The 24256-nt window shown below is 37.2% G+C and overlaps 1 protein-coding gene and 1 long non-coding RNA gene across 40 annotated transcripts in view; one reads left to right on the forward strand and one right to left on the reverse strand.

The window, feature by feature from the left end:
- Nucleotides 1-24256, reverse strand: part of DTNA (dystrobrevin alpha) — a 395521-nt gene that overhangs the window by 268574 nt on the left and 102691 nt on the right. For 18 of the 39 annotated variants that reach the window (XM_067015481.1, XM_067015492.1, XM_067015478.1 and 15 more), the window contains exon 1: nt 22939-23276. The exons of 14 other annotated variants lie outside the window; for them this stretch is intronic. The gene's annotated coding sequence lies outside the window, so the exon portion shown is untranslated. Of the gene's footprint in view, nt 1-21241; nt 21412-22938; nt 23277-23329; nt 23450-24256 lie in introns of those variants that run through there. 7 more of the 39 variants (XM_067015498.1, XM_067015462.1, XM_067015480.1 and 4 more) reach the window with 7 other exon arrangements.
- The window catches only part of LOC131742945 (uncharacterized), a 38524-nt gene continuing 37546 nt past the window's right edge, over nt 23279-24256 (forward strand). The window contains exon 1 of the long non-coding RNA XR_010836970.1: nt 23279-23599. This is a non-coding gene — a long non-coding RNA (uncharacterized lncRNA). The remainder of the gene's footprint in view (nt 23600-24256) is intronic.

Below are 24256 nucleotides of genomic sequence, written 5' to 3' on the forward strand. Positions count from 1 at the left end.
TCATAACTTCAATCACACTTACATGCTGATGATTCCAAAACCTTATCTTCTACTCTGACCTCTCTTCTGCCCTCCAAAGACCTTGTTTTTATCTACCTTGTTTTTTCCTGGATTGACTTAGGAATCCCTAAAATTGATCATCTAACTGATCCACTCTCCAGTTCCATTCATGGAGCTACAATCTAACTAGTCTCCCAAGATAGATACTCTGGAATCAGCCTCCACTCCTTGCTTCTCTCTAAATCTAAAAGGTTACTAAATTCTACAAATCTTTATCTCAATACCAAATTTGTATCTCACTCATGTCTCTGGAAACTGGCATTACCTCACTGCTGGCTCCCAGGAGCTTCTCTGCTGCAAATAAAACAGATATTTCACTGGTTTCTTGGCTGCTATTCTCCTCTTACATTCTTTTAGTCACTATTGAATTCTTCATTTTCTTCTCTCTGACTAACCCTCACATAACTCTGTAATGTATGATTACAACAGAGTAATATTATCATATGTGTCGTATGACTAGTCACAGAGGGAGTGGGGTTTCTAAAGCAGGGTGGAGAAGATGACTTCCGCTAAGGAGGCCAAGACCCTGAGGGACTATAATTTTCCTGGATGGGCCGCCCAGACGTGAAATCACTTAAGAATATGGCAGTTGCTGGAGCTGTGAAGTTCACTATGTACTGGCTTCTAAACTTTTTAATGTGTAGGTGGATGACAGAGATCAGTGGAAGAAGAGAGGGGTAAAGGTGACTTCATAAGTCCCAAGGGGAGGTCTTTATCCAAGCATCGTAGAGAAAGATCTGGAAACCACTTTAAGGAGGGAGGGAAATGCCAAGCACATCATCTAATTCTGTGGCACAGAGGGCGAGGTAGGATTAGCAGCTTCCCTGGCGGGGGCAGCTGAAGAAGCCATAAAATCAGAGGCCTGACAGGTGCCTAGAAGGTCAGGACATGGAGAATTCCTTAGTGAAGAGACTGTTTAGGGTTGTGGGGAAAAGCATTTAGTCCAAACTGGAAAGACTTAGGAGTAAAGTTGCTCAGGGTGTTGTGTCTAGTAATAGAAGTCAGGAGAGGAGAGGGACTTGGAGGGCTTTCCATATAGGGTTGTGGTTGACCAAAGGCAACAGGCATGAGTAGCTGGGAGGATTGAGGAGGCTGCAGGCTTCCCTAGTGTGATTTCACGAAGACCTGGATTCACTGTTTTTCTGAAGAAATCCTAGCCCAGAAGAACAAGGAGCATGTTGAGTGACTTCCTAGGACCGATTCTAGAAACCCTCTGAGTTAGGACAGAAAGTATCACACTCATCAGGAATCTGAACAACGACAGCAATAAGATAAAAGAAAGGTACAATAGAGGAATAAAAATAAAACCAGGGGCTTCCCTGGTGGCGCAGTGGTTGGGAGTCCGCCTGCCGATGCAGGAGACGCGGGTTCGTGCCCTGGTCCGGGAGGATCCCACATGCCGCGGAGCGGCTGGACCCGTGAGCCATGGCCGCTGGGCCTGCGCGTCCGGAGCCTGTGCTCTGCGGCGGGAGAGGCCACAACAGTGAGAGGCCCGCATACCGCAAAAAATAAAAAATAAAAAAAAATAAAAAATAAAAAAATAAAACCAGTTCTGAACTTCCAAGTCCCAAACCTACTTACTGACTCTCAGTTCATGTACTTATGGAAACTCCATCAAGTCAGATGGACAGATATTATTCTTTGGTAAGTACTGCTTTAGTTGAGGGAGTTTCTGAGGCAATTTATAATAAGAAAATTGTTCAAGTGCTGGGGAAAATATGAGTTATTTCTTAATCTAAATAATGTGGTAAGGTGTTTGTGTTTGTAGTTGAAACTGAAACTTAGCTGTAATGAGAACTGAATTGTTTTTTATTAATTAGGAAACTAGAAGAGCTTGTGTCAACATAGGGAAGAACTGTTTTATTGTTAAAATATTTTATATGATATGCCATTTCATAATTTAGTAAAACATTTGGTCACTAATAAAAAATATAAAATTATTTATGCAACTAAGAAGAAATGTACTAAATGATCAACAATATTTAACATGAAGAAACATTACATTGTGATTATACATTTTATACCTATTTTTTTTTTTTTTTATTTTTACTTTTTCCGGTACGCTGGCCTCTCACTGTTGTGGCCTCTCCCGTTGCGAAGCACAGGCTCCGGACGCGCAGGCCCAGCGGCCATGGCTCATGGGCCCAGCCGCTCCGCGGCATGTGACATCTTCCCGGACCGGGGCATGAACCCGTGTCCCCTGCATCGGCAGGCGGATTCTCAACCACTGCGCCACCAGGGAAGCCTGTGATTATACATTTTAAATAATTGATAGATTAGAATTATGAATACGGTAGGTATAAAGTGTCTCAACCAGTTTGAAGATATAAGTAGCAAGTGTGACAAACAGTTTCAAGTATGAGAAAAAGGAAAAGTACAGAGCTTGGATGAAATTGAGGTAGCCAATAATATTTCACACAGCTTGTCTTTCTGCATCAGCTGTATCTTTAGGAAGTTTGAAGCTTTATAATTACTACAAATAAAATTGTTACCCAGGGAATATGCAATTTTGAAATGCCAGAAGGTTACTGGAAATTCTCTGATAAGCAGTTCTTTGAAAAGGCATCAAGCCAGAGTTATCTGGATCAATGAAACAAAAAGTCTCAAAGAACATAATGCAATTTGACCATTGTATAAGTAGAGGCCAACGGAAATGAGTCTTTCTCCATAAATGGATCACTAACCAGATGGCTAGTTTTCTTTATAAAGTTGCATGTCATGTCTAAAGATCCTTAGGGCACAAGAGGATCAAAATAAATCACTGTGTCACATGAATATGTGACTCCTTTACCAAAACACTTAAAACCATCTCAGTAGAATTGGTTTGGCACAGAGCTCTTTTACTATTGTTTATTTTAAAAAAATTTTTTTTAATGATTACATTGAAGTATAGTTGATTTACAATTCTATAAAAATTTACAATTTCTGCAGTACAGCAAAGTGATTCAGTTATACATATATACACATTCTTTATCATATTCTTTTCCATTACAGTTTATCATAGGATATTGAACATAGTTCTCTGTGCTATACAGTAGGACCTTGTTGTTTATCCATTCTATATGTAACAGTTTTCATGTGCCAGACTCTTTTATATCTTTTAACTTACTGTTTTATTAAAAATAAGATGGTTTACAGAAGATGATTAGCAGAGATGGAATGCATAAGAAGAATTCAATATGCCCCTTATTAAAACTAGAGAAATGACCAAAAGAGTGTTTTGTAGCTATTAACACTTGTAGAAAACTTGATTATTCTTAAAGATTAGAATTTATATTTTTAGAAATAGGACATAGTCAGACAGAAGATATACCAAGTAATTCCTAAAAGGAACTAATGTTAGAAGAAACACTAGCAGCAGCACTGGAAAGTCATTAATAATAAACAGAATGAAGAATTTTAAGGAAAATCTTTCATGTTGTGCCCCAGGCTGAGTACACATGCTGTGGGTGGGATTTTCAATAAGTACAGCTGCACTGGTACAGGTTAGGTATGGCCTCTTTCCTTCCCAGACACAGGAAGTCGAGGTGGGGCACCATGCCCCAGTGACACAGAGGGCAAAGAACACGGCACAGGGAATTATAGAGACGATGGCACAGAGGCCTGAGAGTCATTTCATCTGTGGATATTGAAGAGGCCTTTTCAGATGCCACACCTCTCTATGACCTCTGAGGCCATATTGGCATCTGTAGACCTAAATTTAATGTCTTGAATGGCTATGTGGGCATTGCTGGGAGGAGGCAACAAGGCATAAAAGTGCATTAGAAACCAATAGGGGCCTGGAAAAAGTGGATTGAGAAGGAGCTGTGGGAGCTGGGAGGAATGAGCTCTCCTGGGCTGAAGAGAGCAGCAGAGATTTCAGCAATGAGATAAGAGAAAGTAAACACAATTTGCACCAGGTCCAACTTGGTATGATTGTTGGTTCCCCAACTGTCACATATTCCCACACAGATAGTATTGGTCTCAAGGGTGAATTTGTTTGCTTTGACTAGTAGAGTAAAAAAAAAAGTTCAAGTCAGTTAAACCATCAGTTTTCTTGATATAGTAGGTATTCTGAATAAGCCAATAGGTTTTATGACTGTCAGACTCATCTGTGCTTAGGGACTTCTGCCCAAGTATCATTTAAGGGCAATTTTTATTCCAGTAATGAATATGGGTTTATTTTGTTCTAACATTCTGGTCTGGTTCTTCCAGTGACAACAACATACACTGTGATTCTGTGGGAAGGAGTGAGCCCAGCTGGTAATGTGACTCCAGGACAAAGTGGGGCCACATGGAGGGCAATTCCATTACTTTGACACCATTAGCATGAACCTTTGACCACTGAGTTTATCAGCTACAGAAAAATGTTTCCATATTAATGGTGAGACATCCTTAATCAATAATTAATATCTGAATATAAACACATCAGCTATGCCCACATGCAAGCCCCACAGAGTGTATCTGTGTAGCTTATTAAAAAAAGGATGCCAAGCAGAGCAGATACCAAAGTCTTACAAAAATTCAGCCACATTATAACCTCCTTATCACTAAGACCTATTTCTGTGTCTGGGGCGGAAATTGCATTGATCTGCCCTGATTTTCTCTCCATAAGGTCTTGTTGATTACTGCCTACAGTAAATGCCCTGCTGGTTGCTGGCAACCTGTTGACTGTCTCTTTTCAGGCATTAAAGCTGAGATAACCAGTTTGTAATTCCAAAAGCTATTTCTCCCTTTTTAAAAATTTTACAAAAGGAAGCTTTCTTTTTTTTCCACTACAGGCCAGCTTCTGAAGGTTCCTAAAATATCTGAGATAGGTCCTTTTGAAAATAAATCTCTCTTTTCATGTAACATTTCCACTTCTGTTTCTCTCATGTTGTTTTAACAAAGGCTAATCCATTATATCCGTTTTTCATCTACTCCTTTATGGTAGAGCAGGCCAACCAAATGATTTCTTCTACATCTCGGTCACAAGATCCTACAGTACACTTTCTAAAGAGTTAGGGCTGTATACAGGCTCATTAGTTCTCTGTATGTGTCTAAGGTAATGACAACATTGTATATCTGTCTAACGCTTTACAGATTCCAAACGGTTTAGAGGAACTTTATATAAAATGATTCTTCAGAAAAACAATAACTTCCAGACTAATCTTTCTAGTGTGCCTTTCTAGCTGCTCTCCTTGTGTCACTAGGCTGCTGGACAAACTACAGGGATTTCCTGTTCCTATAAGATCAAGCCTGGATTGCTAATCTTGTTATTCATGCTGCACCCCAACCTTATGCTTTTCCTTACGCAACCACTCTGTTCTTCTAATACTCCCCAAAGAAGACCTTCTGCTTCAGCCAGGTCGGCCTCTGAAGGTCACGGAACAGGCTGTAATCTGCCCTGTCTTTGTTCATTGTTTTCATCATTTCAGTTTTCCCCTTCTGCTGCTTCTGCAAATACTTTCAGCACTTTCCAGCCCATATCATGGTCCATCATCTCCAAGGTATCATTTAATCTCTCCAGTCGATACTAATTTCTCCCTCTGCTGAACTCTCAGATCCTTTATTTTCTGATTACTTTGTGTTGTTTTGTAATTGCACATTTTATAATATTTTCTCTATTTATAAAGTCCTCTAACTATTTTATGTATAATTCTTCTCTCCCCAAGAAGACAGTAAGTTCCTTGAAGGAAAGGGCCACGTCATATATTTCTATTATTGTTCCCTGTTGCAACCAATGCTCCACTTGGTGTATATAATTTAAAAGGTTTCCCCAACTGGAATTAATTTCTCTGCTTCCTACAGTACTTTCAGCCTGGATGTTGTTTATTCAGCTAGTAAAACACTTATCACAGCTGTTTCCCACTGTATTTTGTGAGCTCTGGATGAGTTGCTGTCCCATCTAATGTGTCTTTTATCTTGCAAAGTACCTAAGATAGCACTGTTAATAAAAAGAATTGAATAATAGTTGCTAATTAAGTTTCTATGAAATTTCAACTTTGTTTGACACGGCAGCATTCCCTATTTGCCCTCTTTTTGAGGAACCAACATTTCCACAGTTAAAAATGATTATCCTTGAGGAAATTATGTTGACATTTAGCATGTGAGAAGAAAATAACAGTTTGATGCTTTCCTAATTCATTTATTAAAAAATAACATTAAAGTCTAAATTTAAATTTAATTTAATCAGTTGTGTTGTCAGACCATCAGTCCTTAAGAGGCATTTGCTAATAAAAAATGCAAAAATAGATATTGAACTAGTCAGTAGGTACTTTTTATAGAAATGTTCATATACCAATGTATTATGTTGTTCTCAGCATAAGATTGTGCATCAATGCTAATTTCTTGACTTTAATATCTTTACAAATTAGTATATCTGTAACTGCCAAGAGTAAAATGAAAATTAACTTTATTGTAACATTTAATGAAACCTCATGACATAACCAATTGTTCCTTTCTATTTTGATTTAAGTACGACATTACATCCTTCTTTAGAGGGGGCAGAACTTTTGATGGACTCAGACAATCATGAGAAAACTTTTCACCAGCCCTTTGAGCAATTTTAATTAAAATTCAGTTCAAATTGATCTCTTAAGCTTAGCGAAAGCATCTGCCGTGTTGTCTCCACTTAAGAACTTGAGCTGAAAATATGAGCATTTTCCTATTATAAAAGCGCTGCGTCTGTGTAAAGTTAAAATAGCTTCTGAGGACAATTTTCAACACATTTGGAAGAACTATGGCTTTAAAAATGCAACTTTCAGAAAACAACATTGATCCCTCATTCACTGATGTGGCTGAATTTCTTGCTACACATAATACCTTCTCTCTCAGCAGGTGCTTAGATCTTGAACCATTAGCTGATTCATAGCCTCTTTGCCCGCCGATGGCCAGAATATAGAACACTTCTTGCCACATAACAGGTGCTCAAAAGTATTTCTTGAATAAATGAATGAATGAATGAATCAAAGGATACAAAAGCCTTGCCAAAGTCCCTTTATGTTCTTCTACTTGTACTAACTGTAGTTACTGCTTCTAGATTAGAACGTTCTCCTAATACAATGACGCCTTTGAGCTCCTATGACTACTCAGTGAAAACTGAATAGAGAAACAGAGGCTCTAGAAAGAGAAATTAAAACCATTTGTGCAAACAAGAAAGGAAAAATTGTTGTAATATACATTTTTTTTAAGAAACGGCACTTCCATCTGCCAGAATATTCTCCAAAAATCCAATTCTAAGGAATATACAGTATGAATGGAGTTCCCTTTGATTTGTTTCTGATTTTTATTGCAGCTCCTGCAGAGCCAAAATGAAAGTCCTGCAAAGTCTGTCTCCTCGATCTTATTTGAGGCTCCGATTCTGGTTCCTGAATTAGGTTTTTGTTCCCTGTTTTGGTGAAGCCTGCATCTTTTGGTCCTTGACCCTACACTGGTAGGGTTTTCATGTTGTGTAGAGCCGATGTATTCCAAGTGAATGGTGCCCCTCAGAGTTCTAGCCTGTGGTGGTCCTGCCATGAGCCTGAACATACAGCCACGTTTTTCATCCCATGGTATTTTCTAAGAAGAAAAATCTTTCGTATTTCTAGAGAGTCTGGGGTTACTCCTGTCATATATCAAACTGGCATTTTGGATTCAACCAGTGTGGCTTACTGATAACAATTCAAGTTGTTCTTCTGATGGTAAGACACACTCGTTGATTACATGAGTTAGCTGCAACATTTGGAAGCCAGTTCTGATTTCTTTATTAAGAATGCAGTACCAGTTCCCACATAATTTAGTTCTTTCTAAAAATGTTTTCTGCTGAATATATCTTGCCATAAAACATAATGATCTTTAAGAAAGCTTGTTTTTAACATTAGGTGATCATTTGTAGAAGTGAGAGCAGGAAATTTTTCTGGACTAAAGGCCAACATTGTATCTACTTATCTTCCCTTGATCAAGAAAAAACAACATCTGAAATTTGCAATAAATAGCTCAAGTTTTTTTAATGGTATTTTCATGAAATAGTCCCCTGAGCAATTCAGTCACTCCACATAGGTTTTTCTTTTAATCAACTTAAAGAAAACAATATATAGGCCAAACACAACAGCAATGTGCATCTTGGTTTGTAACAAGTGTGCTGTATTGCACACAAATTCCTGTTCTATGGGTTCCCTTGTTAAGTTTGTTCTGGAAATTTATCAATTCCCCCTTTTTTTTTCTGAGTCTATACATTTCCATGAACTTTTTCATATAAACAATTAAAATATTTTCAAGTCTATCCTATTTAAAAGTGATATATTTTTTTAAAGTCCTTCAATTTGGGTTCCCTTTTTGCCAGCCACCCTCTTTGAAAGCTGGTCTCTTATCCACTCTTCCTTTCCCAGTGAGGGGACCTCTTTTCAGCTGGGGACTTCCCTCTTGGGAATGAGCAAAGCTGACTTGGGGATGGGATAATGCAGATGAAGCCGTTTTCCTTCCTCTTTGTATGATTCTCGCCTGTTTTGTTCCATTGTGTGGCTGAAGTTTCTTAAGTGGACCCCAGAGCTCTCCCAGAACTGCTTTTGCCCATGGGTATCTGACTAATTGCTGTTCTTTGTTGGGGGGATGGAGGCCACCATTTTGGTGATGTTACTCTGGCTAATTCTTCCTAAAGTCTCTTGAAGATGCTCTTCCTCTTCCTCAACCCAAATCACTACTGTTCACTGGGTTCTTCCTCATCCTTCCTTTCCTTTTAGTCTACCTCTCCTTGGGATAGGTCACACTTTTCACAGCTTTAGCCACTTATACACAAATGACTTTTAAATCAATACATCTACACAAGACATCCTCCCCCTATTTATCCAAGTGCCAAATGAACATCTTTACATGAATGTCCCACAAAAGTTTCCAACTCAAAATGTCCAAAGCCATTGTGTTCACCCTTCCCATACATAAACCTTTCCCACATTCCCTAACATCACGAATGACATTACCATCCATCCTGTTGCCAGAACCAGAGCCTCAGAACCATGCTTGATCTCTCACTTTTCTCAGGGCCTCCTGTCCAATCTCTAAATCATATTGATTCTACTTATGAAATATCATTTGGGTTTATCCTCTTTTTTCTTTCTCACTGCAATTATCACTGCAACTTCCTTAGAATATCAGGCTCTAATGTTTCTTGCTTGGGATTTGTAGCATATTGCCTTTTTGCTGTTCTGATTCGCGTTCTTTGTTCTCTAGCTTTTCTTACAGACTGTGGCAACAGTGGTTTTTCTAAAATTCAGATTGACTAATCCATTGCCTGGTCTTAATTCTTGAATGGTTTCTCATTGCCTCAGTATAAATTTTAACCTCTTTAACATAGTCTTAAAGACCTTTTATGATATTTCTGTCTCTGTGTCCAGTCGCAGTGTGCATCACTTATTACAATGAATTTTATGCTTTAGCAATATTAAACCATTTTCAGTTATCTAAGAATTTCATAATTTCTTACCCCCTCAATACTTTTAAACTGATGTTTGCTCCTCCCAGAATATTATTTTGCATTCCTGTTGTGCATCCCTCCCCCCAAACCTGCCTGTCAAATTTGGGAGCCATCTTTCAAGTTTCACATCATTTATCTTTCCCTCTATTAATCCTCTGTCCTCTCTATTATGCCTTTTGGGGTTTATGTTGTGGCATCTGTCACATGAAATCATGACAATTTGTTTGTGTACATGGCTTTCTCCTGCACTCTGTGAACTCCCTGAGGACAGAGATTGCATCCATAGATCTCCTACAGTAACCGGCACATGGTTGGTGACCAAAGTAGATGGTGAATGAATGAAAAATGGAATTAAAAAAGATACACATTCTCTTCATTATCAAGGATCACTCATTTGACCAATGATTTTATGAACGTGAAAAATGCTACGTCAAAGCTGCAAGTAATTTTTTTTTAATGTTTCCACATAGCACTGATTTGAAATTCTCTCTTTATTTATGGCACAAAGCCCTTGAAAACATCGAAGATACTATTTCCTAACAATGAACGGTTTGGTCTAAGCTTCTAAAAGTGACACAGGCAGAAAGGAATAATGAAAAATGATTGAGAAACTCAGAGGATTGTAATGCTTGTCACAGAATTATGACTTATCTGCTCCTTTGAAGGACATGCTTCCATTTGCCTGCTCTGTGTGTAGAGAACTATCCGATATACTGTGTTTGCCTAAAACAGTGATTTATAGTCACCATTGACTTAAAATGCTTTACAGACCAATTTTTAATCCTTCTATCCCTAGTTTTTCCTTATCAAAAACCCTTTCATGATATTGCCTACAAATATTGTAAAGCAGGATGACCTCCATAAAAGAAAGTAATTGAGGTGGGTAAATCATTATTGGAAGGGCCAAAGAATGCTGCCATGAACTTTCAAAAGGCCCTAAGATGTAAGAGAACAGAACTGGAATGGATGCTACTCTTGGTCCTTGTGTTCTTGGACAAAGCTGATCTCCCTAGGCTGTGCTTTCATCTTCTGTCAAACTAACAGATTGTACGAGTCACTAAATGATGTCTAAGCCTACTCCCAGCTCTAAAATTTGGTGACTCAATCCAGAGTTGAGCTTCTCTGGACCCAGTATAATATTAGAAAATTCATTATCAAAAAGGGAAGGGAGTGTGCAGAGGAATAAGCATAATCTTATTGCTTAACTATTCTGTCATCAGTCCTCTGATGCAAAGTCCAAGAAAGTGAAAACTCACTGAAAATAAAACTAAGTAAAATACAATGTGACCTGACTTATAGCAATAAATACAGACTCTGGGCAAAACTGGAGTACAGATAAAAGGATATCGTCAAGCTCTTTGGAAAAAATGAGTTTCAAATTCCCCTAAGAAATGTTACTGTTTATATTTAGTCCATTATTCTCAACAGTCTTGTTCACCATCCCTGAGGATTTGAAATTTTACTTCCTATTTTTAACATGGAGTATTTCATTATTAAAAACATACAGGACAGCGCAAAGTCATATTAAATCAACAAATACTACTGTCTGCTTGATGATGAGAAACAGTGGAGCACTGATCTCTCACCTGAGTCAGAAATCACAGGTGGGGAAAGCACGAATGACACCACAATGAGATAGATGAGCATTATTATGAAACAAGAAGTAATTTGGGCAGTCACAACAAAAAAGGAAATTGATAGATCATATGATTTTCCTGGTACAGTAAAGAAAGTTTACAAACTTATCTTGAGAAATAAATGTTTTCCTGGCACAAATTCCTATGAGAATTGTATGGCATAGTCCCTTATTCTGAAGATAATAAAGTAATACTTAGCACAATGTTACTGCAGTTGTTCAATATCATTCTTTCTTTATTTTCCCAAAGTGCCATGTCTTATGGTAAACTGGAACAGGACTCAAGGGCACAAAATGAAACGGTTCCTCAGTAATGACATTACATATGTATGGAGAGGGAAGAGAACAGTTAAGAAAATGAGGCCTAGGTATGTGGTTCAACTTACTATAGCACTTGGAGAACATACCTTGGCGTACTCTTACTTAACACAGTCAATTCAAGGTTAAATCTTCTGATAGTTGTTATAAGGGCAGATATTCTATGTGGTTGACTGAAGAAAGATCTATATGTTTAAATAGCAGGTGAAAAGGCAGCAGGTTGATATCCTCATGGAAAAATTAAGAAGCCTGACATATTCTCACACAGAGATGGGTAACTCCAGTACACAAAGACATGGATAAACTTCTTCTCAAAAGAAAAAAAAAGTTCCAAATCTGCTCTTGTGATTTTAAAGTTCCTTAAAGCATGAAAGAAACGATTCGGGCTTAGACAATTTTATGGCTAAGTCTCACTATTATACTGCCTGAATCCATTAAAAAAACCCAAGAAATGCTTTCATCAAATATCTGAATATTTGAATAGAAAGACATACTGAAGTGTCCTCCAGGGTGTTAAATACTTCAAGTAGATGAAGAAACTGCCCTAGCAGGGTTATTGAGAATTATTCATTTGAATACTAGGGGATGTATATTTTATTTTTAGCATTGCTAATGTAAAGTCTTTCTTCCAGGTAGCAATTTGTAAAAGGCAGAACTACTTATTAAGGCCACTCCTGATTGTGACAGCAAAACCTTGTCATCATCGTGGCTCAGGCTGCCTATATTTCTGTAGGCTTGGGGACATGAAGGTGTCTCCAATTTACTGGAATACCAATCCAGTTATTTAGATATATAAAATGAGGAGAACAGCTTTTTAAATAAGATTTAAAATCGTAATGGAATCTGTCAAAAGAGCATACTGTTTGGGTAGCTTCATCAGGGAGCGAGGAAGCTTTCTGGTTTCCCTAAACTGGCACCACAGCCACTCCAGATTCAAATCATAGGGATTTGGAATCATAGCCACTTCTAGATTAAGCACGGTTATTATAATCCTACCCCTTGCATTTCACTGTTTATTAAGCAGAACCATCTGGAAATAATCTTCCTCACTGAGTACCAGAATGTTACCTCTTTTGCTTTTCTCCTCTTTGATCTGTGTAATTCTGTATCTTCTGACCTACTGACGTTGGATAAAATGGATTATGTGGGCCATTGAAGAAATGACCAGCAAAACTCGGAATTATGAGTGTTCATGGGAGATGTCCACAAGAAGCCAAGAGGTAATGAAAAGATAGAAGAGGGACCCATCAGGACAAACACCTCTGTGCAGGTGACAGTGACAAACATTTCTCCCATCTCTCCTAGTGGGTATTCACAGTATTGCAGAAGGGCTAAAACTGAGAAAGCTATGAAGTGTAGTCTCTTCTTTGCATGTGCTCTGCATAGAATGTCCATTTTGAGAATATTCAGCTATAACAAATAGATTTCTAAAGAATTAAACTACAAACCATATGGGAACCTCCACTCTTGTGGTCCATCTAACCTTGGCATTATGGAATCAGTTAAATCTTCTAATGTTTTATGAACAGACTGATGCAATATTCCCTCTCTCGTCTGCCTTCATTCTTATCTTCTTTAAAATCACTCTCCAGAGTGATTGATATATTTAAATTGCATTTCTTGCCATTCTTACTACCTACACCTATGCTTCTTGAGCAAAAGAGATTTGTAATCAAAGGAAATTCTAAAGGATACTAGCAGCAACTTGGGAGGATGAGAAGTTATTGGATAAACATGGTGCATCTTCCTGGAAATTTGGAGAAAAATACTTTTATGATAATGAAACAAAGATTTATTATTGAGTAAATGCAAATACATGAGAATTCAAAGAACTTGATATACATAGCAGACCTTTCTAACTCTGGCTCCAGGCCATCTGCCTTGAGAGTATGCATTTATTGTTTTATTTGGCTTTGTTTACTTTTGGAGAGAGTAAATTTGTTGTGAAATTTTGTTGTGAAACAGTGAAAGAACACAGTAAATTAAATCTGATTGCTCTTTTATGTTGTACTTTGAGAATATGTACCATCTTAAGAGCTAGGTGACTGTATAGACTTTATAGTGCCAAGATTTAAATTTGTTTTACAGAAGTTACAGCTATGTCAAATTGATTTCTAAAGAATTAAAGTAAAAATATCTGAGAGCCCTCCAGTGGTCAAAATAATATATGCAAATACTCAGTTATTTACCCAATATTCCTCCCTCCAAAGAACTTAAAACATTTCAGTCTTCCTTTCATAAAAATGCTTGCTTTGATTACTTTCTGACATCACTATTATATCACATAAATTGTTTTTTTAGCACTATTGGGAAACAGATGTTTATCCAAATCATTTAAATTAAAAAAAAAACAGAAAATAGCAGCCTAAACTACCCACTTATCAATGAGAGATTTTAAATAGCTGCTAGAATTTAAGCACATAGTGCAATCCCAAATCTTGTCCAGATGTGAGTAATTTAATTCCTCCCATTGCAGCCATTGAGAGAAATGTGGCTGGGTATTAAAACTACTCTATCGATAAAGAAAGGATCCAGTCAACATGAGCTGTGTCTGCTACTGTGTTGCCCTGAAGCACAGAGTGGTATTTTAATGTGTATATTCCTAGACTTATAAAAGCATTGTGTGCGTGCATGTGTGTGTGTGTGTGTTCCTCAATTGTAATTCTGATGGCTTGCATGAGAAATGTGTTGGTTTCTCTTTTAGCAAATGCATATCTAACTAAGCCAGGCACAGTACTTTCACGTGCTTCGTCTCTTGATTACCAGTAATGGTTTGGCAGAAAGCCTGGAATAACACGTCTCTGCCTTGAAAATTGACAAGCTCTAACATTTACCCAAATGCTGCAACACTTATTGGTGAGGGGAGTTTTGGGTTTGTTTTAATTAAATTCCTATATTACTTTACTAGAAAGTAAAGCTTGTTTAAAAAACTCCCCCCACATTTAGATTCATAAATTTGGTGCTCCATACAGGATTAGGATTTTTTTTCGCAAATATGTAACTACGTATTTAATTATCATAGTCCTAAATCTTTATGGACCACCCTTCAAAGGCCTGTGCTTATTTATTTAAAAAGTTAACAACATCAGGGTTAAAATGCTAAGAAAAAATTTTATGTCCTATAATTTCATCTCTTACTCAGAATTCTTTTGCTTGTTTTCTAGTTTTAGACAGAAAGTAAATGCTCGTTTTCCCTTTTGTATATTAATGTATGCAGACCTACCACGTAAAAAAAAAAAAAGTTAAATTCAGTTAGTATCTGTGAATGACCTTTAAGAAATTCAGCCTACTGCAAGAAATGTTATGGGTAATTCTCAGCACACTCTAGTGGAGTACGTTATTGCCGAAGACAAAAGCAGGCATTTCTGGAAGCTACATTGTATACTTGAGGCCACTGGGGTACCATATAGGAGACTGAGGCAATAATTTACCCTTGTGCAATGAAAAATACAATGTAACTTGCACACCAGGATCCTCTGCCTCATTAAGTTAAACACTTCCCTCATGTCATTTTTAAGGAGAGATTACAATACTGTAAATCTAAGTAACTTAGATTTATGTTCTGGTGTATGGCAAATGGTTACACAGCATATTTACAGCATTATAAATGTTTGGGTGCTCAGCAAGTTCAGAATGCAGATATAATTGACTTCATAATTTGGCAAACGAGGTAAAGGTAAGGTTCTGCTGTGTGGTTACTCACAGAGTTCCAAAGGAGCAGCCCTGCAGTGCTGAGAAAAGATCTTCAGCTTCTCTTTCAGTGGATTTTTAGAGGTGTTGCTGACATTATTACAGTTTTTGAATCTTATTATAACCCCAAGGAAAAATATAAACAAAAATCAATCAGAGGAAAAACGTTTGCTAAGAATTTATGCTGTCTACACTTTTGATTGAATGATTTCTCTTTTTATGGAACAGAAAGAAGGTATAATAATTTTCTTTTTGAAAAATGTATTGATTTACCTCATACTCTTAAAATTGAGGGAGGAGATGCAAATAAATGAAAAGCAGAATAACATTACCCCGGTGGACAAGGTGATAAAAGGACACAGACTCCCTGTCACACCTAAACACCCTGATACTTGTAAGTGAACCAAATATCTAGGATTTTCTTTGAATACAGCTGCTTGGTGGTATAAAAGTTCAAGGAACAATCAGTTCATTTTAGGTAGTCACAGCACTTAATGGAATATAACAAACATTCTAAAGAAAAAGATGGACATTTTGCTCTTGTTAGTCTATTACCCTTATTCTTGCACAGAAAAATTCCCATAAATAATAAATTTATAGAGCATCTTTTGAAACCCAACAGTTTCTTTTTCCTTTTTAAGCTTTAAACATTTTGAATTTAAAGGAGGTGAACAACAAAAAAAGTCAAGAAACAGATGTTGAAGTTGACTTTCCTTTCCACACTATCTTCATAAAGAAAAGATAACTGAGTCTAATAAATTATTAATGTATGAACATATTCAAAAATGGAATAACAGTTCTAGAGTTTTGAATAAAATGGGTAAGATAATGCAAATCCCTTTTGAGTTCTGGGTACTGCTGAATACAGCTAGGCTCCTTATAAGTGGCTATATCACAAATTATATGCTTGAATAAAGTTAAACAAATATTATTGGATGCTATATCAGTTTAAGATTTGATTTCTGCTGGTGTTTAAAATCAATGTTATTTATAAAGAGAATACACAGTACCCAAAGGTAAGGATATTTTTTAAAGTCTTTATAATTCTCAGCTTTATGTTCTCAAAGTATTATATAAGCTACCACACTATCACACTTTTAATTATTAATACAATGAACTAGGGGTGATTTATCCAGAATTTACCAAGTATATTAAAGTATGTGTTAAAAATGATATATTAATATATAATGTTGATATATGTGTTTATATATACTCAAATTATATATGTATGTGTGTGTATATATACACACACACACACACACACACACACACATACATATATTCAAATTAGCTTGAGAAACACTTGGTTAAACAAAATCAAGCATGTCTCTTTAGTGTAAAACTTTAAGAGCCCTTAATGCAAAGGTCACATAAATCTCCAAGAGAGCAATATGGTATACAGCATTTCCCAAATTCATCTGACCTAGGATCCTCATCTTTTTTCTTTTTCTTCCATATAGCATTTCCTAGAATTATCACTCCTGAGAACATAAATTGGATTTGCTGATTTAAATTAAAATCCAAAAGACCTTAAAATATTGGCTTAATAATTTTTTCAACCTTTAAGTGCCTCATTAATCTCTGAATTCCCCAGTTTTACCTTGTTAATGCTTAAAACTAAATGCAAAGCAAAAAGTACAGTAGCAGAGGGATACAAATGTTATTCAAAACTATGCATGTCTAACGTATAATACAGATCACCATTCCTCTGTGGCATTTTCCCTCATCCTAGTCCTTTTCTTTTGCCTCCTGGAAAAAGTGGGCGCTAGGGATTAGAATTACATTCAATTACCTTTTTCTCCATTTCTCTGCTACACATGATCAGTTCTTCGAGATGGGAAAGTGCTAGCATTGCACACTGACTCTCTACATTCTACAGAAATTGCCCTATCAGAGGCTCTTTTTCCTTCCCAGAACTCTTCATGGGCAGAACTCCCTGAGAGATTAAGTGTGAGGACAGGTAAAATGCTAGGACTCCAAAGGACCAGAGAAGCTGTGACAGGAAAGGTCGCAGACACTCCAGAAATGGTGAAGATTTAGAGAGCCAAAAAACTCTCAGTGGAGCTCAAAGTCAAAGGATAAAAACTGACAAGAGACGTTAGCATCAGACCACAGGTAGCTTGCCTATATGTTACCAAGTATGGACCAAAACCTGTTCACTGGTATAAAAGATTTTAAATCTAGCCCTTTTGGTCTACTGGGGGTTTAGGACTGCCTATCATCCATGAGTGTGGAATTCATTAGATCTCTTCATAAATATTCTAGCTTCTTCTATTTTTTACGTGGTAGGACTGTATTACTTGCCCAACTGGTTAGGTGTGACCACATGGCATGCTTTGGCCAAGGAAATGTGAGCATAAGGAACATGAGTCATTTCCTGGTAAAAGCAACAATGTGGAGTAGGGTCTTTAGCCAACCCCTGACGAATAATTTTCATGAGTGGGAAGGAAACCTTGGTTTTTATAAGCCACTGAGATTTAGTGGTTGTGTGTTACCTCAGGAAACCACGTCTAGTATATCTGGAGCACTTCATATGTGTGCATCTTAGTTTTATCATATATAAAAGAAAATAACAACACATGTCTCTTACCCACAAAATGGTATGAAACACTGGATGCATTTCAGACGAGAATTGTTACACTTACCTGAGGTGTTAAAAACACCTTTTGATGAGTAAATGTTTCTACAAATGTGTAGTAATGAACCATCTAAGACTAGAAAATTCAATGCATGAGAAGAGAAATTTCATTCAAAATTAGCCAACATCTTTTAATAAAATTAATAAAGGCATCTGTATTCTTGAACTATGATTAATTCAGTGTATTCATTTTTTCAGTACTCATAAATCTGTGTGCTACCACATTACCTAGGAATGGGGGTACAAAAGTAAAATGAGACTAAAAAGCAAAAATAATAAAAATAACTCTATTGCTCTCTTTAAAATACATGGAGCTTTACAAAGCTTTCATGACTCAGGGTGTCTCTGAGTCATCCTTATGCCATATATATTTTGCAAGAATGCAGAATCCAGCTTTATTTATGCAAATAAATGCACTTTTATTTTATGTTAAGATACAACACAGTTTCCTATGCGATAAGGATACATTTTCTATTTAGCTTTTTTTTTTTTTTTTTAGAATTTGTTTAGGTCTCCTTAAAATATTCTATAATAAAATATCTGCAAAATATGACATTTTTAAGAATAAAAGCAATCCCCAAACTCTTAAAACTTAGCTTTCTGAGAGAAAAACACAAATTGCTGAGTAAAGGCAAAGTGACTTTTTAACAAGTGGAGATTAGTGCAAATAAATTAAGAATATAAATGAGAAAATAATATAAAGCAATTTGTAAATTACACCCATTGTTTTAACACAACATACTCTGGTGTCAGTGTCCAATGAAGGGGGCTAAGTAAATAATTTCATTGTCTAAGACAAGCACAGTTAAGGCACAAGGTAGGAGCTTGATAGGGATTTGTTAAATTAATAAGACAAATTAGCTCGGCTACTTGGAGGTTACAATTTAAAATCTGCCAGTTTTCAAGATCTAGTCTTAATTTCTTTCATTGATGAAGCAAAAAAAGTTCAATAATATTATATTTTCATATTTTGTGATGGAGAAATCTGAGTTCTCATTTAAATATTGACTGTGAACATTTGATTAGACTCAAAAAAATTTTAAGATAAATTTTGACCCTATCCATATTAGGGCTTTTGTCTTTGTGGAGGTTAAAGAGCCCTATATAAGAAAAAATAGAAACCAAGTTTCTTATTTTTCTAAATCTCAGGAGTTGGCATATTAAAGGCATACAATAAGTGTGTGAAAAATTTATAAATGATCTGAGGAATATGAAATCGGTTAAACACCCTTAGAATTAATAAGCTATATTTTCTCTTCCTCTGACTCCTACCAACTATATTCAATTTATAATAAGTAAATGTAGTTTTGTTAACTTAGCATAGCAAAATGATTAATACTGCACTTTAAGGCCTTAAAATTTTTAGGGAAAAATTTCAACCAACTTTAAGATTTAGGGTCACAATATCACATCACATAAACAAGCAACTTCTTTCCTTCTAGCACACACTGTGATGTGAAAATAACCTAGTGTTTTCCGATGGTTCAGATTCAGGCTGTATGCAATGAGATGATTTTAATTTAGTTGTGTCACACTGACTTTTTTCATTTGGGCTATTCAGTATTCTGGGCTAGATTTGTGGAAACATGTCTGTTTTCCAACTCTATGACTTTCTTTTTGATTATGAACATACAACTAATTTATCATACTTACACGTCTATCATCTCTTTTGTCACCACAATCAAGGTATACAGTCTCATTTGGCAAAAATGAAAATACATAACATCCCCTTACCAAAACAACAATAACCAAACAAACATTTTTAATTGAGTCTACTTGACATCAAGAACTATGAATGATCACTGTTCTAGACAAGGAGTCTAAGGTCAAAAGAATAATGATGTTTAGAAGGAAAAAGAATGAAGTAAGAAAGGAACTGTTGAGGGAAAACTTCCTCGAAATAGTCATTTGTTCATTCCTTAAACATGTATTGAATGGTTTCTATGTGTCAGTAACTGAGAATACAAAAATGAGTAAGATACAGTGCCTGACAGGACAGTGGAAGTGACTTATGAGATGAACCTTGAAGGAGAGGTAGGATTTGCCCACAAAGGAGGTAAACAATGAGCATTCTGGGCAAAAAACTCCAACAAACTAGTAGGTAGACTAGTTACCGACATATGATCATGTATGGAATATTCCGGAGGCAGCAATGATGTGTGATTAAAGTGCTGGTGATAACCAGTGAAGTAGCGGAGGTGATGTTAGAGAAACAGGTTGAGGCTTTCTGACATACGAAGACATACTAAGGAATGCATTTTGAAGGGAATGGTGAATCACAAGAGATTTTTAAGTAGCGGGGGAATCCATGCATGTCTAGGACTTTTAGAAGATGGGTGTATTGGTCCCAGCATGGGAGATGTGCTGGGGATGGAGCCTAAAGGCAGGAGAACAGCTGGGAGCCATACTATATCCAAGGGAGGTGATGAGCACCTGAAACAGAGCAGAGAGAAGGGAAAGGAAGGAATATATTTACGATAATTTGTGAAATGTGGTGATGCTGGATATAGGCCAAGGGATAGCGTGAAGAGTCAAGGTCAACAGCTGAGAGTGATGGCAGTAGGGGTGGCTTGAGAGACTACAGAGATTACTAAGAAAAGGGGCCAGCTAGGGACAAATAAAAGGACTGTTAAGTACTGTTCACAGCTCAAAGCAGGTTGGAACACGTGAATTCTTCCAATCAGAAATTTGCATTTGCAAAGTTCTCCACAAAAGCCTCAACATATCAGGCCACAACTAAAACCTCAAATTAGAAAAATGACCTGGAATTATCAATGATATCAGCAGACTGCCTAGTACCTTCTCTAGAATGGAGTCTTAAAAAAAAATGACTATAAAACAGAAGAGTGACTTTCCATTTCTAGTAACAGTAATGAGATCATTTGGACGAACACTCTCATTGAGGTAATCAAAAACATTTAAAATGTAAAAACAGCAAAGAGCTAATAAGATGGTGAAGACAGGAACATTCAAGAGAAGACCAGAACTCTAATCACCTTTGATTAAGGTGATTCTGGTCTGATCCAGGGGCCCTGGCAGAAGCAAACCCAAGTCCTCTCTGGAGGAGACCATCATCACCACTAGGTCTCAACTTATCCCTACAAGTAATTTTAAAACTACATTTCCAGGGCTTCCCTGGTGGCGCAGTGGTTGAGAGTCCGCCTGACGATGCAGGGAACACGGGTTCGTGCCCCGGTTTGGGAGGAGCCCACGTGCCACAGAGCGGCTGGGCCCGTGAGCCATGGCCGCTGAGCCTGCAGGTCCGGAGCCTCTGCTCCGCAATGGGAGAGGCCACAACGGTGAGAGGCCCGTGTACCGCAAAAAAACAAACAACAAAAAAAACCCCATTTCCGGCAGATAGCCAAAGATATCCAAGCAAACAAGAAAACAAGACTGAGAACTGACAGGGGCAATAATAATAGAAACAAATCTTGGTAACTCTTGAGATATTGGAATTATCAGATGTATATTATAAAACAACTACACTTACTATGTTCAAAGAAATAAAATCCAAGCTTGACGATGTCAGCAGGGACATCACAGCAGCAGAGAGATATTCATCGGCCCCTTCTCCTGTCAACATGCTATGGCCACATACGTCTAAAATTCTTACATTTTAGAATTTTTAAATGTATCCTTTCTTGGTTTTCTTTTGACACACTGAAAACAAAAACAAAGCCCCATACTAATATAATTTTATTTGTATGTATAATTCAATCAGAAATATGTTAGTTAAGTAAAAGGGAAGTTTACATGTAAGTGTTTGTGTATGTCCTGGTGTGTGTGATGCATGCTCTCACACATTTCTTGGAGACACCTATGATTCCTGCCAGGGTCCCTCCTCTTGTCAACAGTTAAGGACACAGCCAGGTAAAGCAAGGGGGACAGGCATCCAATGTCACCAGGAAAATATACAAACGTGCCATCCACTTGCAGAGTAGTGCAAATTAACTGCAACTGTTACAACTTAAGGGTTAAATATAGATATTAGCGAAGGTTAACCGTGATCTAACAAAACTGTAAAATTAAGTGACTCTATCAGTATCATGTTCGTTATGTTCATTTTGCATTTTAGAAGAGTAACGCGGTATTATCATTCTGATCAAAGTTGAGTGAAAGATCCATATTAGCATTCATTGTTCGTACCTAGTTCAGCCAACTTAGTTCATTAGAATCTGGTTGATTTGACAGAACAAAACCCGGCCAGTTACGTGCAACAACTGTTCAGCCCCACGCTCTGTAATAAGCACATCAGCACATTTATTTTCCCCATATAAAGTAGAATTTCCAATTCATACCACGTACTCTGTGACTCTTATGGACAATATTTATTCAGAAGGAATGCTGTGCAAGTTTGGAAAAGCTGTCTCTAAGGGAGCCGAGAGGTCACTGGACAAAACAAGAAACAAAACCTATACATGGTCAAAAACATGAAGAGGACTAAGGTTTGTCATTCTTTTAACTAAAAAAGTTTTGAAATCCTCAGCACATAGCGAGGCAGCAGCAAATCAGACAACTCTCTTCCTCCCCCACTCTCAAGCTCTGTAGAATCAGAATGCCTCTATTCACTTAGCAAATATCAGCTTTTTTGGAGGAGGAGAACCTGCTTGGAATTAATGAGGCAACACCAAAAAATAACTTCTATTAATAAATTGTTCTCTTCAATGGAAAATTGCCTATTTTTCTCATCTTTTTTTTTTAACAGAATATCTTCCAACAGCTCCTTATGCACTTTCTACCACCTTTCCCCGCTACTTTTATTATTTTTTTCTTTTTTCCTTTTTTAAATTAAAAAATGCCATAGTGCCAAGCAAGGAAAATAACTCCATCTCACAAGAATACAGTCACCTCCAATGGCATCATGGACAGAATAACATTTAGTCAGTGTTGTGACATGTTTAACTACTGACGTTGTAATTCAAGAAATGCAGGGTGTTTAAGGAGTTAACAGAGGGAAAAGTAAGTAAAGGTAAAGCCAAACTGAAGTTAGAAGTGCAAGGTCATCTTCAAAACTAAGCTGAAATACTTTGTTTCTTTCTACTTCACAGAATGTAAAATGCCAAATATCTCAAGAAACGTAACAAAGTTACAACACTGGAAAATCTCCCTGATCACTTTTTCATTCACACAAATAAAAAGAAAAATGCAACATTAACCTTCCCAGAGAAGCAACATCTTTGCACTTACCCTAGAGTATGTACATGATCTCTTAAATCCTTTTAATTCCAGTACATCCAGAACATATATGAATTCTTAGCACATTCATGTAAAGAATAAACCTTAACCAAATGGCTAATTACAACAGAGATCACAACAGGACTCTCTGAAATTCTAGGGAGAAACAGAGGTTAAAATCCAGCTTCTAGATCCTGGTGTATACTGTGTCTATCTTTAACTTGAAAATGATTTGGTTTCACATTCCACTGAAGTCCCACTGGCAGATGCCTTTGGTAAGCTCACCAATGGCAGGCTGTCAAAAGCCCTCCCTCCACCCCCTCCACCCTCTTCAACCCCCTCCATGGTCTGACTGAGCTTCTGTTGCTACATCTAATACTGATTTACTCAGCTGTCTTTTTACCTGTCTCCACGTGGGTAAAAGGAGATGCTTTCATTGATGGCTATTACGGAAACACTTGGAAACTGAAGATCTGCCGGGAGGACTCACTGTGCTTTTCCCCCTGCCATCCCCTCCCCCTCCCTCCTACCAGAAACCAACTGACTTCCAAACTTGGCTGTCTGAAAAAGAATGTTCTCTGATTGGCATTCCTGGAAGCAGAAAGCAAGGCAGCTCAAGTTGTGTTCTGTTGCTCAGCATGAAAAACTTCCCAGGTATACATAATACAAACAAGTAAGTTTTCTGGATTTTTTTCCCCCTTAACTTTGAGGATAAACGGGGCAAATATTGGGGAGCATGACACATATTTTTGTTGTTGCATAGCGTTTATGTTTGAATATTCACCTATAATTTTACCCCAAATGGCTATGGATGCAGTAGAAAAGGGAAATGGCAAATTTGTTGTTAAAAGCTGAATTTCCTTATTAGTAAATGAGTTGGGACCCATTAGAGGAAGCCATGGTTATGCTGAATGCTTGATGGTATTCTGAAGGGCAACTATTCCATCTGTGGATTTTCTGTAAGAGAAAACCTTGCTCATAGGAATTGTGAAAAAACGGCTTTCACCTGTCCTATATTTTATATTGCAGACAGCAGGAGAAGAGGGTGCAAGAAACACTTCTATCTCCCTGTCAAGTCTTCTTTTCCAGGACTGTCTTGTAAACTTTGGTGAGGACTGGGTGGGGCTGGCCACGTACAATACTCTCCCACACCCCACACTCACACACACGTCTGAACAAAGAAAAATTGAGTCACTGGAAATGAGGGGGAAAAGTACATTTTCTCAAACAGGATCTGACAAGAATGAATAATGTGGAGTCCCTTTAAATCACTACTAAAATTGTATTTAATATTTATTTCATAGTCACTGGGATCAAAAGATCTGCTGCT

This window comes from Kogia breviceps, chromosome 15, assembly GCF_026419965.1.
Source record: "Kogia breviceps isolate mKogBre1 chromosome 15, mKogBre1 haplotype 1, whole genome shotgun sequence".
Classification (NCBI taxonomy): domain Eukaryota; kingdom Metazoa; phylum Chordata; class Mammalia; order Artiodactyla; family Physeteridae; genus Kogia; species Kogia breviceps.